Raw genomic sequence first — 15,381 nt, forward strand, 5'->3', positions numbered from 1 at the left:
AAAAGAATAGATATGGACAGATTCTTGATAGCTGTTTCAGAGATGTTTATTTCTCCAGCCGCATGGCTGAGTATCTGCTGAGGAACTGCTGCAATCACGGGACCCAAGGGTCCTTGCCCACGCAGGGGAACACAAAACAACCAATGGGGAACGAGGCTGACCAGGGGCTAGGGAAACCCTGTGCCTCCCCCCCAGGGCCCTTCCCCTAGAACCACATGGTGGGGGGGGGCAGACCCCAACAGGGATAAGGGAGCCAGCCAATATAGGGTGAAGGAGGTGGGATTTACAATAAGGTGACCAATGGGGAAAACTAAAAGGAGGGGCTACAGGAGATAGCCAATGGGGGTATCAAGTAACACAGAACTTTCTAGAACTGATACATATTTAACTGAGGGGAATGAATATTTACAAACTTATACATAAAACTTGGGAGGGGAGAACAAGAACCAACCAACTTAGAACATGTAAATAACCACACCAAGGGGTGAGGGGATCTCACCCTAACCCAAGGCAGGCTTCAAACATTGGTGTCTGACCACCAAACAGGGGAATCCAGAGTTTTCTCTGGGGTCAGGGTAGCTGTGACCACTTGCATTACTATAGCTTACTAACTGGCTTTGTTTTCAGTCCACAAGCGTTCCTGCTGTTAACTAGGGACTGGGCTCAAAAGTTATATATAAAAGCATATTTTCTTGAAAAGATCAGGCAATTCATTAAGATGAAATCCATGTAAGCAGAGGATCCTCTTCCAGTAGTTCATAAAACTGGGAAGAAGAGGTGAAGTGACATATTACATAAAAATAATTAGATTTTGAAGCATTTTCTGAATGGGAAGTAGTTTTTTTATGTGATAAGAAACAACATAATGCAATATCTTGCCCTTTAATCTTGGTCATGCTGACATTCATATATCATCATAGCAACCCTTTCAAATGCCTTACTGCATCAAGAACTCTATATTTAGAATGCACATATGATTTTTATTGGGTGACCTCTGTGCTCACATTTTCAAAATTCTCTGAGCTTTGCTCCAACACAAATGCCTTTCCATCAATCAGGCAACAAGATAAGATGGTCTGATGTGGTTTTCTCCAGTCAGAAATGCCATTTCCTGGTTTATATAAAACAGATATTTTACAGGTTGTAAGAGTATTGAAAATTTTATGAACAGAGGAAATCTGCAAATGAATTATTCTTCTGAACTATCCAGGAAGAGTATATTACTGGTCAGATTCTGATCTCAGACATGGTACACAGGAACAATTGAATTTAGGTGTTACATGCCTAGTAATGTACTCAGTACAGAGGAAACTCAGTTTGAGCATGAAAACAGCAAGTTACTTAAACTAAATAATAATGTTTGACCACTGGATTTCAATTTTAGTGAACTGCATATATAGGATAAAGGTGAAGTGGTGAATATTCTTGATGTTGGTTTGTAATATGTATCAATGCATTCTATCATGATTATGTTAATGTTTCCGGAAGACATTACAGGAATTATCAGAATAGAAGGAGAGACTGTTACAATCATGTAACCTTATAATTGTATGAAGCTGCACAAGGAACTGAGTGAGCTCAATATAAAGGCTTTGTTATTTGCTCAAGAAGTAGAGGTTTTCCTTTATTTGCAATTTATCTGAGTTTTGTCAATGTTTCCAGATGCAATTTGGTGAAAGTCAAAGTAAGTTCAACCATCAAAAAAACCAATTTAAAAACTAAGCTTAGAGATGTGTAGGACTGAAGAAGAGATGTATAGCAGTGAAGATCAGGCAGGCAGGAGAAGTTGGCAAGAGGGAAAAGAGGGTATTTCTTGTGCAGCAAAAAATGACCTGTTGGTTATCTTACAGCTACATCACAAAGGTGTGCATTTCTTTAGAAACTCACTTTATGATTTTAGAAGCAGGTTTAAGTATCTTACTCATCAAGGAAGCTTCTAAAATGGGTTTTAGCATCTCCTGTACCACCTCTCACCACTGTAATTCTTGGCAAAGGAGAGAGAAAAGAAATAAAAAGTTAAGGACTGTTTCTCATTCCAGACTGGTAATTTATATAGAAAGTCCTTTCTATCCCCTTTATCCACAAATATCGCCCCCATTCAATACAATTGGAACTTTCACTGTCTTCATAGAGTACTTCTGATACTCCCAACACTGTTTTTAATTTGCCAAGACCACTGACATCCCATGAGGTCAGGTCTGCAATTCCCCTTCTCCTCACCCTCAGGTGCTGGATCAGGCAGCTGTTCTCCCCTGCCAGCTGTTGTCAGGGCTCAGAGCCTGTGGGAGCCTCCCCTCAGTGGCACTGCACAGCAAAGGGTAGGGGGGTTTTATCTGAATATAGCCTAAATATCTACAAAATCTGTGCTTTCTAAGAGGTTCCTTTGGGCATGCTGACTAAATGGAAGCTTTAATAGCCACATGGTATGTGTGAGATAGACTGCACAGTGATATTTATCTGTGAGCTGTCATTTCAGGAGGTCAAGTGCTATCTTGCAATATAGGCTTTCCAACATCACATTATTTATGAATTAATTAGTGGTATGTTATTTCTTAGAATTTGATTCTGTCCTCCTTTGTTCACAATCTTTAATTTAGACTATTGGCTTTGGTTTACTAATTTCACAGCAACAGTAAAGTTCCGAGTTTTTGAATTTGGAAATTTATGTGTTAGAAATTGTGACCCCTGTGCAGAGAGAAAGTTGGGGTACACAACCACATTGCATTGAAGCCTGAAACTGGAATATGCAGCCACACCAACTCCCAAAATAGAGAATAAAAACCCACAGTATCCCACACGAAATTACAGAGGACAGGACCATGGTCAGTGAAGACGATAGATCAGATCCTAGAAGCAAGTGTACAGAGGCATCAATACTCTAATTTACTAATTAGCTCTGCCCTGCCATGCTGATGATTTTATGTTTCTTCTGGAGCTAGCTCAGATGTTGCTGGCTTAAGGTTTTCACCTGTACTCCTTATGCAGGACAGGCCCTTGGCCCCGTGACACAGCACAGCATGGCCTGAGGGCCTGGAGTGACTGTGAAAATGTTCTTTATGTAATAACCAGACGTAACCAAATCACTGTACATAACATGCATGTTCATGTGTGCACTGATGCCAAAAAGATTTTTGCTTTTTAAACATTTTTCATATATTTGTAGCTCTGTAAACTACTATTACATAGTTATATATCTCCTTAATCAACTCTAGTATCTTTCCTACCCTTTCTCTTAGATTTTAGAACAATAAGCTGACCTTCTAAACACATTCCTGAAATACTGTATAGTGTTATTGTCAGAAAGAGGACCTACAACAAGAACATTTTGTTTTCCAACCAGAGTCTGAGAAGTCATAACAAAAAGTGGGGCAAAGAAGCCCTTGGACCACCTCCAAGGGTTTGACCCAGGGGTGGGTTACGGAGGCAACTGAATTTCCTATTGGAATTATCTGTTAGATATCCTAATTAACCAGCCTCATAAAATTGTGGATATTGGGTGCTGGGTGTGCCCCATCACCACTGGGACAACTGGAAACTTCCAATAAAAGGTCTGCTTTTTACTTTATTATTCTAACACTGTTGCAAGGGGCTTTTTTCTCTTTTGGTTATAGGAAACAGCACAACAGAACACACATTCTTCTAGACCACCAGCACCTTGTCCTCTCAGTCCCACAGGTGTATTTAAAGGAATTTAATCTTCAAAGCCAACTTTGGAATGTTTTGCTCAGAGTAAGCTGAAGTTCTGCTTTCCAGGATCCAAGAGCTGCCTCTGCACACCAGGGTTTGCTCTGCAAATCTCCAGTGAAAAGTCTCTGTGGCTGTCAGCATAGCTGCAATCCCAGCTGTAAGGCAGCCTGTGAACTTACATCCACAGCCCACATTCACAGTCCATATCCAAATCCGCATTTAGGGGATACTGTTTACATTCAAGGCCATAACAGGACAGGGAATAAGGAAGAGTGGAAAACTGGATTAGATTTACCCCAAATGGTTTGTTTCTGGCATTCCAGAGACATTTTAATCATTACTTTACTGTCAGATCCCTTTGCTTCAGCAATCCCATTTTTGGTGGCCCCTTGGCATTCCTATTCTCTTCAAGGTACAAGATTCCAAAAAAAGGACAAATGTCTGCTTCACTCTTATTAACAAGCTACCAGCCATCTGTTGCAGTGATTAACTTCTGGAGCACCATAATTTACATGCATTTTTAATTGTTTTGAGGCTTGGCTGTAATTTGTTTTTAGATATTATTTTCACTATTCCAACTCCAAGCAGTTAACAACAGTGGTGATGGTGGTGTGTTGGGAATATCAATACTCTAAATACTGTTCATCATTTCATAAAAGCAATAAAATACTTAAAACTACATCTGCAGCAACCCTCAGCACTTAAGTGGTAATATAGGATGGCCGGCTGTGTCCTGGGGTACATCAGGCACACCATCAGCCGGTGGGCCAGGGAGGGGATTGTCCAGCTCTGCTCTGCACTGGGCAGCTTCTGCATGGGTCCTAAGGGCAGTTCTGGGTGCCACAACATAAAAACCACAAAAAGCTATTGGAAAGTGTACAAAGGAAGGCATGAGGATAGTGAAGGGATTGACGTGAGGCCGTATGAGAAGTGGCTGAGGTCACTTAGTCTGTTCAGCCTGGCGGAGATGGAGGAGACCTCACTGAGCTCTTCAAAATCATTCTCAAGGGGAAGCTGAGGAGCAAGTACTGATCTCCTCCCTCTCATGACCAGTGGCAGGACTTGAGGAAATGGCCTGAATCTGTGTCAGGAGACGTTTAGGCTGGATATCAAGAAAAAAGTGTTTTGCCCAGAGGGTGGCTTGGCACTGGTACAGGCTCCCTGGGGAAGTGGTCACAACAGCAAGCCTGACAGAGTCCAAGAAGCATTAGGACAGTGCTCTCAGGCACAGGTGTGACTCTTGGGGTGTCTTGCACAGGGACAGGAGTTGGATTTTGATGATCTTTGTGAATCCCTTCCAACTCAGCATATTCTGTGATTCTGTGGTTCTGTGATTCTATGAATTGTTGTTCTCTGGTGCTTTACTTCTATTTTTGTGCAAAGAATTAATTTAGAATGACTAAATGCCTAGATTATTTAACTTAATATTTATTATTAATCATTTGTTTACTAAAGTTTTACTAGTATTTCATATGTTTAAAAAAATATTTCAGATCATAATCAGAGAAAAGAAAGCAGTGTATGGTTTAAAAAACCACCAGCTTAATCTCAGTTAGATGCTGCTATTCATAAAGTTCCAACTCTGTTCTTGGGAGCTGTAATAACCCAAAATGGAAACTGTTTGCTGGATATGTATCTTGTGATTCATCATGTAAAAGCACTCACTTCTGCGCTGCATGAGAGAATATAGCAGGTACAGAAAGAAGTACGAAGTGATAAAAACCACTAATATGGACACTCTACATGGGCTTTTTGTACTCACACAAAGACTTTGGGTCAAAAAGGGCCAGGATAATTAAGATTTTAATTTTTATCCCACTCATTTGGATTTTTACTTACTAATGTCGGCTGCAATTTGCAGTTTAGCTGTGCTGCTGAAATTTTAGAATCATTGGGCAGAAGATCTCAGGTTTTCTTCTCATTCATGGATGGGGAGAATCAGGTTACAAGAGACCCAACTCAGTTGGGTTTAGATTATGCAGACTATCAGAAAATTGATCTAATTTTTTATGCTCTAGGCTTGGCAGGATCTGTGTACCACTTTATGATATTGGCTCATGTCTAACTGTGGAGAACTGACTCTTGTTTAGGGTAGACAGCTTTTCAGGTTTTTTTTCCCCTCTTTTTTTCTAGATGATTATTAGAGTCTGTCCTGGGTTGCAGTGTATTCTATTACCATCCCCATCAGCTGTTGAAATCAGGTGGGGCAGTGTTTCCTTGCCTCCTCCCCCCAGACTATCTTGCTGTTAATTGCCCATCATTGTCCTGCCGCCTGACTCAGAGATAACTCCCTCCGGACTATCTTCTGTTAATGAGCCTCATCAACACTTTGCCTCATGACTCGTTACCCCATTGTGAGATGCTCCACCCAGAGGGAGGAACCAAGCATCCCAGCGTGGATATAAGCTGAGGCTGAACACCAGAGACACTGGCTTCCCACTGGATTTCCAGAGGACAGGAGCTACACAGCCACCACTGGACTTCCTGAGGAAGAGCAGACTGTTTTACTACAGGATCACTGCTTTAGGGGACTGCAGCCACCATTCTACCAGACTGCTACCACCACCCTGCCTAACAGGGTGTCAGGTTGTACCTTGACTCTGTCAGTTTGACAGTGTTTTCTTTTACCTTTTTTTTTCCCCTTTTCTTTAATTTCCATTAAATTGTTATTCTGACTTGGTGCCTCCCACTGGTTTGTTTTCAAACTAGCACAGAGTCTTAAATGGGAACCCCAGGCATTTTCAAAATTACATCTTTTCAGTGTTTCTTCAGTATACAGTAGAACAGACTATTTCAGTTGGAAGCAACATAAAACTTTCATCCAGTCCAACTGTCTGACCACTTCAGGGCTGACCAAAAGCTACAACATGTTATAAACGGCATTGTCCAAATGACTCTTAAACACCGACAAGCTGGGAGCATCAACCATCTCTCTAGGAAACTGTTGCAGTGTTTGACCTCTCTCTTGGTAAAGAAATACTACCTAAACCTCCCATGGCACAGCTTTGAACCATTCCTGTGTGTCCCAACACTGGATACCTGGAGAGGAGATTAGCATCTCTCTCTTCACCTCTCCTCCTCAAGAAACAGCAAAGAGCAATGAGGTCACCCCTCACCCTCCTTCTCTCCAAACTAGACAAGACCAATGTCCTCAGGCACTTCTCATAGGACATTCCTTCCCGCCCTCTCATAGGTTTTGCTCACCTCCTCTGGACATTATCACCTCATTAGAGTACTTGAACTGCAGATCAACAAAGGGCTATACACTGGAGTAGCATCAATTTAGTGCAAAGGGAGGCCAGAGGGGGAACAGGCCTTGCAGAGCTCAGTACCTCCTTTTAGAGGATGCAGGTTACTAAAGTGAGAAATATTAATTCCTATCCCAATGTCATGATACACATTGAAAGTTAAATTCTGCCAGCAGCTGCCAGTGGCTGTGGGTTTTGCTCTTTTCTCCTCCTGCTCTCACTTTTACTCTGGGTGTGGAAAAAGCATCTGCCAGAACAGGCACTTAATGTCTCTGAGCACCATCACATGTACAAGAAATGCTGTAGAGGTGATATGTGACTCAAGAAGAGGCTGATGGACAGAAGTCTTGGTGACTGATGTCAATTGTGATGGCCAGCAGCCACTACAGGCTGGAACAAGCTGGAGTACTGTGTCGGTAAGGGTAAGATGTGCAGTCCTTGGCTGGAGAGGGATCTTGCATGAACCGAATTCAATCAAATTTCTGAGGAAAAGCTGAAGTAATTTCTGTGCCTCTGGTGTATTACCTCTTCAGAGAGCCCCTTGGAGCTGACTCACTCCTGCCTTTACATCAGAGGTTATTGTTTGAAGTAATGACATATCTGTATAAAGGAAAGCAAAGTTACAGGCAGGGTCACTTTACCCCGACTAACTTAATAAGAATCTAATTGAGACTGAGCACTTTCTATAGCATCAATTTGCCCAACCTTTTATCCAAGGACCACACTGGGTACTTTTGGTTCTTCCTGCATTTACAAGGTCTGTAATCTGCCAGTGTGGCTCTGAGAAAATACTTGAACTTGGAAAGGAAAGAACATGAGTTCATAGAATCATTGATATATCCTGACATGGAAGGGACCCACAAGTATAATTGAAGTTCAACACCTGGCCCTGCACAGGACAGCCCCCAAAATCACAGCATGCGCCTGAGAACATTGTCCAAAATCTTGAAGTCTGACAGACTGGTCTGCTGTGACCACTGCCCTGGGGAGCCTGTCCCAGTGCTCAACCACCCTCTGGGTGAAAAACCGTTTCCTAATATCCAGCCTAACCCTCCCCTGACACAAGTTCAGGTTATTCTCTTGGGTCCTGTCACTGTCATCACAGAGCAGAGATCAGTGTTTGCACCTCCTCTTCCCCTCACGAGGCAGTTGTAACTGCAGTGAGGTCTCCTCTCAGTCTCCTCCAGGCTGAACAGACCAAGCGACCTCAGCTGCTCCTCATAAGGCTTCCCCTCAAGGCCCTTCACCATCTTCATGCCCCCCATTGGACACTCTCTAGTACTGTCCTTCTTATCCTGTGGCACCCAAAGCTGCCCCCAGCACTGGAGGTGAGGCTGCCCCAGTGCAGAGCAGAGCAGGACAATCCCCTCCCTTGCCCGGCTGGCGATGCTGTGCCTGATGCCCCCCAGGCCCTCCTGGCTGCCAGGGCACTGCTGGCTCATGTTCTACTTGCCATCCACCAGGACTCCCAGCTCCCTTTCCATGGCACTGCTCTCCAGCCTCTCATTCCCCAGTCTGTCTGTACATCCAGGGTTGTCCCACCCCAGGTGCAAAACCCAGAACTCTCCCTTGTTGAACTTCACATGGTTGGTGATTGCCCAGCCCTCTAATTTGTCAAAGTCTCTCTGCAGGGCCCCCCTGCTCTCAAGGGAGTCAATAGCTCCTCCCAGTTTTGCATCACCTGTGAACTTACTTGGTATCTCTTCCAGTCCTGTGTCCAAGTCATTTATGAAGATGTTGAAGAGCTCAGGGCCAAGGATGCAGCCCTGGGACAGGTCCCCAGTCTGATGTCACCCCAGTCACTGTAACCCTTTGTGCCTGACCCATGAGGCTGTGGGCTGGACATTCTGTTCAACAGGACATTGTGAGAGACAGTATCAAAAGCTGAAATCCAAAAGGATTACATCAACTGGCTTCCCTTGATCAGCTAAGTGGGTTACCTTGTTGTAAGAGGAAATTAGATTTGCCAAGGAGAGCTTCCTCTCACGAAGGCTGGCTGTGACTGATGACCTTGTTGTTCTTCACGTGTTTTTTCAACAACTCACAAGATCATTGTCTTTATAATTTTATTGGTCACTGAAGTGAGGCTGACAGGCCTGTAGTTTCCAAGGGATGCACTTAGAAAAGGCAGTGAGATATGTGAGTATCAAACTCGAGTTTTCAGTCACTGCATGGAGCAAGTGCAGTCTGTCCAGCAGACTGTCAGTGCAACTTCAGGAAACTGATTACTGTCCATGCACATCTAGTGCCATAGGACTAAAGCCATAGGGATAGCTCTGTGAAATGAACATAGCAGGACAAAGTGACCCATGGCCCAGGGTCTGGAACAGAGGGCAGTGAGTTTCTGGAGCAGCCCAGCAAATCCCAAGCCAAAAGACTGCTCTTGAGTAGTAGAAGGATGCTTCTGTAGTAGTGTGTCCTGCATTGTGTCTGTGCATCCATCTCCCTAGTGGTGTGACAGGGAGACATTTTTGTACCTGTTCAGGCAGAAAAGAGACACAGAAGACCTACCTGTGCACACCAATCTCACCATCAGGAAGACATCTGAGCATCGTGTCCCAGAGAGTCCTGTCTTGCCACATCTGTTTATGACCAATTGATGCTGACAGCTTTCGTCTATCTATCCAAGCCCTGGTCTGTCACAGCCTATCCCAGAGTGTATCCCAGCTCTCCACAGCCCTAGATGGATGCTGATATCAGCTACCGGAGATGTTGCATGGTTGAACTAGAAATGGCACTTGGCAGCAAACTGCACTCAGGAACAACTGAGTGGTTGGGAAGAGAAAAGTTGTGGTACTCAGTTTCAAGCCTCAGCAATAATTGCAAAATCAGGCCCTCAACAGGTGAAGTGAGGTCATGAGGAGACTGGAAAAAAAAATAATTTTATATGTTTAGTATCAATTATTATATGTATTTATACTATTTATTATACATATTATTATATTATAATTATATTATTATTTTCTTTATAATATATAAGTTATTATAATTTTATATTATTATATGTATTATTTATATGATTCTATGTAAAATAGAATCATATAAATATTATTAGAAATTTATAATTATTATAGTTAATAATCAAACTTAGCTGCACAAGCATTAATTCCTTCTTTTTCTTTAGAGGCTGTTTTTCTTCACTGCTCTGACTCTTGCTGTCCAGCCAGAGAGACTTTGAGACCCACATCTTCGCAGTCTCCCCTGGGGAGACATCATTCTGCAGGGATCAGCAGAATTTCTCATAGCCACTTTCACTATTCCCCATTCCATTAAGCTCCTTTCGTTCGTTTTTTAAGACCTGCTGACATCACATTTTACCTCCTGCCAGCCTACAGCAAGGTTGTAACTATGAACTTGTTCTTCAAGGTCAGGAATCCAGTGCCCTTCCTCCCCTTCAGCAGAGCCAGCACGTGCTATGTGAAATTACTGTTTTAATTCCTATTCTCGCACTGAGATGGGTCCCATATTTATATAATTTCCCTCCAGAATAATGTGCTTGTTCCGCCTGCTCCTCTGAGCAAAGATTTGCACAGACAGGAGGGAAGGGTTGGAGCTCTGCTTAATGTGACTTCCATGGACGTAGTCCTAATGAGAGCTCTTCAGTTGTGCAAGAGCAGGGAAGAGACAACTTGTAAGAGAAACGCCCCTCTTTAAAGATATCAACTCTCTGAAGAAATCTTCTTTAATGGTTTAATTTTAATATCTGTGTTTACCAAACTATCCAGGAATAGTTTCTAATGACTTCTCTAGCTTTAAAAAGAAAAGTTCAGGGATAGCTATGCTATTAACTGTGACTTACACATGTTCGTACAGCAACAGAAACCTTCTAGGGAAGAAATTCAATTTCTACCTGAAGTAAAGTGTTTGTATAGATGACTTATTCAAATGTGCATATAAATTGTTTTGACATGTTTTGCAGGAAGGAACAGAGGTACATCAGTGTTGAAATACCATAAATCTATTCACATATAATTGGATTACCTTGTGTGTCTGGGACCAAAAAAAAAGACTGAAAAAAATGAGCCTTAAGTGATGCAACAGATTTACACTGAATTTGATCTCTCCACATTCAGTAGTGCTGAATTCACCATGCTGCACAGAAGAAACTCCCAGCTCTTATGGAAGGGGATCACGAACATTGTGTATTAATAGGAGTTAACTTTTCCAGCAAGGCCTTGTCTTCCTCTGTCAAGGCCATGCCTTCCTCTGTCAAGGCCATGCCTTCCTCTCTCCAGGCCATTCCACAGTGCAGGAGCAAGAGGGATTATTCCCATTTAGGCCAAACAAAATGTAAATCTCCTAAAAGCTGCTCTGCTTTGCACTGAAATGGTTTCCGTGTCAAAGTTGGTGTAGTTGACATCTTCCATCCACCACCGCAACAGCTGTGGGGACCTTCAGTGTGTTGCAGGGGTTATCCCCTGTGTTTCAGGGGAGCATCCAATGGATGCCTGGAGGCTGAAAACCCTCAGCTCATGACGGTGCATTCTCACTGTGCTCAAGTACACTTCTGCTAGTATTTTTAGTTACCAGTGTCTATTTCTACCTTACTGCCTAAAGGCTACTCTGATATTTTAATTTTTTCTATTTCATTTGCTCTGCCTCCACAGACCTGGGATCTGGCACAGCTGGATGAGGATCTGCCTTGTTCAGTCAGACCCAAGGTTTATCTCATCTCGGACTCCATCTTTAATTATGGTTGATACCAGGTTTTCAGGAGAGGCAGTAAGAACATTTTACCTATGGGAGCTGTGTGTCAGACAGGACATCCTGCATTGGCAGTCAGGCTTGGAAGGCATGGCTTAAAAACATATTTGTCAGCAGTAGTTGTAGCCACTCTGGATAGTCTAATGTCCATATGCAACCAAATCTCACTTTGAACTGTATTCCTCTATTCTACATTTTCTCTCTGTCACTGGCACTGAAGTGTGCAAACATTGGCCTTGCTGTTTTCTCCATTTCTCCATTCCTGCATTTACCAGGACTGGTGGGAGGGTGTTTCAGAACATATCCAAAGTCAGCAAGTGCACATGTGTGTGTGTGTGTAAGAAATTCAGCTCCAATTTAAAAAGAAACAAATGCCATTTCCATCATTGTGGACTGTCAGTGACTCATCATACTGCTCAGAGCAAAGGAAATGGAAGAACAGTCCTTGTTCCCTTCTGCTGCTGAGTCTGTACCTTCGCCCATGGGGAGAAGCCTAGTTAACTACTGATACCAGCTCTTAGTTGAGGCAAACCACTGTGAACCCTTTGCTGAACATGTGGAAAAACCCATCCAGACGCCTTGTTGCTTGTTTGTATATGCACAAACAGGAGGCGAGCTTGTGATCCTTGCCTTCCCAGCCTTACTTCCAAGTGGGGAGGAGAGAGGGAAAAGGAAGACAGAGGAAGCATAAGAAACAATTACATGTGTTCAGCTGAAGCATGTAATTTACTCATCTTCCGATTCAGTGCTACAGGCCTGTTGTGCAGTTTCCTTCCCCTTTCCATTAATTGAGGGCTAAAACCAGAACTTCTGTTTCAACAAGCAAATCACTGGCTTGCTCACATGTGACAAGTGCCTGCCTTTCACTGCTACTCGTTTTTCCCTGCCAAAGCTCCTGCTGCAGCACGTACCCTTGGGACATCTTGTTGGTGCTGCACCTGCTCAAGTGCCTGAGGACCACACTGCACCTATTATTATTTCATAACTTGCAGTGAAAATTGTGAATTATCCCTCTGCAAGTGCATGCATGGCATACCACATAGAAAATCAAACTGCTGAAAGAGTGCCTGCTTTAAGTGGCATTGTGAGCCTGGATATTCCCACCCAAGGGGAAGGAAAGGTACCATCCTTTGCAGCCAGTTTGGGACAAGGCCAGACATTTTGGCTTGACCCGTGTATTTCAAGGCACTCTAAGCCTCAGGTTCTGCTGGTAAAGTTAATTAATTCAGGCTTTGACCTACTGGCCCCATCAGTGGCAGGAGTTGTGGTTAGGGTCTCCCACAGTGAGGTCGTTCCCACTTCTGCTCCTTCTCTCTTGTACAAAGCCAAAGAGCTGTACCTTTGTGTATCACAGCCAAGAAAAATAACTACAAACCTGGTGTGGTTCAGAGCTCAAAGTGACTCCCGTGCAAGGTCTCCCATGCAAGATCTCCCATGGCTGCACCTTCATCCTTACTGGGCTGCTCTCAGCTGCCCCAATGCTCCTTCCTGAAAGCAGGATGACCACACAGGGAAAACACTGTCATCACTTTAGTCACAGGGTGCATTTAGGTAGCATGGTAAATGTTTTAAGACTGGAAAGATGGAACATTTCAGTACAGAGAGAGTGAGTGTGAGAAATGGTTTCATGGGCTGCCAAGTGCTGAATCACAGCTGTGGATGTATCCACTAAAAGCTACTGGAGAGGTCCCACAGCCTGGGAGTGCCCAATGCATGTGCACATGCACACATGTACATGCAGACACTCACATGCACACCGACAAGCCTGGACACAGTCAATCCATGTCTGCTTGATCTGCCTTTCAGAGCCTTCAGGCAGCATGGGAAGAGAGAAGGGATGGCTGTGCCTTTACAGCAAAGTCCAGAGAAGAGGGTTTCTCTGTAGGAGCATCAGAGAACATCATCTCCCAAAGAAAGTAGGTTCTTCATTGCACAATGTGAAAAGGAATTGGGAAAAAGACTGTTCTGCACTCTGCAATCTTCTCAGTGCACTCACCAGGTGTTTTTATTAGGGGAACTGGTCCCTGTGTGCTTGTCCAAACATAATTTCTTCCCCAGTTGTATAGCGTGTGGTGCAACATCAACCACTCTTCAGCCCCAAGGAGGTGGCATTTCAGTGCTCTTTTACTGTTTTGCTTTGTTTGACAGGGGCCGTGGAAAGGTAAGAGAAGCCACAAGAAGACATCAGGCTGAGAAAATGCTAGAAATGGCATAGCAAGGTGTCAGTAGTGCAAAGTCACAGAGATGCCTCTCTCTCAAGTACAAGTGGAGAAAACAAACAGGACAGGTGCTGGTCATATTGCCTGATATATGACCAGAAGGTGCTCAGTGACTTTGCTGATGTCTTTAGCAGAGGAGGCTATGCAGGCCAGGGTCCTGCTTGGTGCAGTCACAAGACTGGATTAAATGTCTTCCTTTTTTTTTAATTAGGGACTTCACTGTATTTAAAACAATCACCATAGATAAGTGAAAAGTCAGTAAGTGAGCTCAGGCTGCACTCTGCTTTGCAATAGATGAGCTGCGGATAATTACAAGATTACCCTGGGGGGCTGCTCCTTTACTCAGACAGATTTGAAAGCCAAAGCTTTGTGACATGGTGAGATGACTTTTTTAGAGACACAGTCAACCCTGTCTTGCTATCACCCCTGCAGTTTGGTCATATGAGGGTTGTTAGCTGGAAGAAGGGAGCACAGCAAGAACACTGTCAAGTATTACTTGCAGCTAAGTTTCTGCTAGATCAGGTTTTTGAAGTATCTTTTGTAAAGATGGCTATAAATAAAATAATAACTTATTCATACTGAAAGAACACATGGCAAGATAATTAAAATTTCCAAAGAGGGAGCCTGAGATCATGATGAAAGGGAAGAAAAATCAGGAAATATCCAAGAATGACGACTCAAACATCTCAATAAAAAAAAAATTAGATGAAAGAGAATTTCATCAATTTCATCAGTCGCCGTCAGCTGCTATTAACAGTAAAACACCTCCCTCTTCCTCTGTCCTCCAGAAAAGTTCATTCCATTCTGCTCGCAGGCGCTTTTTGCTGAGATGGGTCATTTGCCTGGTGCTGAGATTGCAGCAGTGCCCTGCCGTGGCGGTGCCCGTTCCGAGCTCAGCCGCGCAGCAGAGCCGCGGCCCCGCTCCCCCCGCGCCGCTGGCACCGCGCAGGGCGCGACCGCAGCCGGGGAGCTCTCACGGCTTCCCGGCAGCACGGCGGGCTCCGAGGTCGGCGCATTTCCTCAGCTGGAAGCGGGGCCAAGCCCAGCTGTCCCGCCCCGGTGCCAGCGCGCGGTGCCGCCGGCGGGACGGTGCCGGGGGCGGGCGCGGGGCCGCGGTCCCGGCCGGGTCCCCACCGGCAGCGCGGCTCCACGGGAGGGCACTCGCGTTCCACGCAAACCAGCCGCGGGAGCATTTGTCTTTCTTTTAAAAAGGCGGTTTAGCTGTGACAGGTAATTTGGCACATTTCTCGCTGAGATGTGCCAAATGATTTGGCAGATATTTCGCATACGTCGGAAAATAGGAGCACCTGCTGCTGGCCTACGGGGAGGCTGGGGGTGAGGGGGATTTCATTAGTTGCTAATTACAGGCCCGGTAACAAAACTCTCACATTGAGTGTGCCAGCCAGGCCCTGCAAAGAGACACCCATCTGCCCAAAGCTGTACAGAGGCACTCAAAAAAAAAAAAATTTCCTCCCAGGTGCCGGCATCTTTTCAGCCGTCTTGGGCAATTCCATCACCTTGTA

The sequence above is a fragment of the Corvus kubaryi genome, unplaced genomic scaffold, assembly GCF_017639235.1.
Source record: "Corvus kubaryi isolate FWS band 111438036 unplaced genomic scaffold, C.kubaryi_AGA036_p1.0 37308, whole genome shotgun sequence".
In the NCBI taxonomy this organism is placed as follows: Eukaryota; Metazoa; Chordata; class Aves; order Passeriformes; family Corvidae; genus Corvus; species Corvus kubaryi.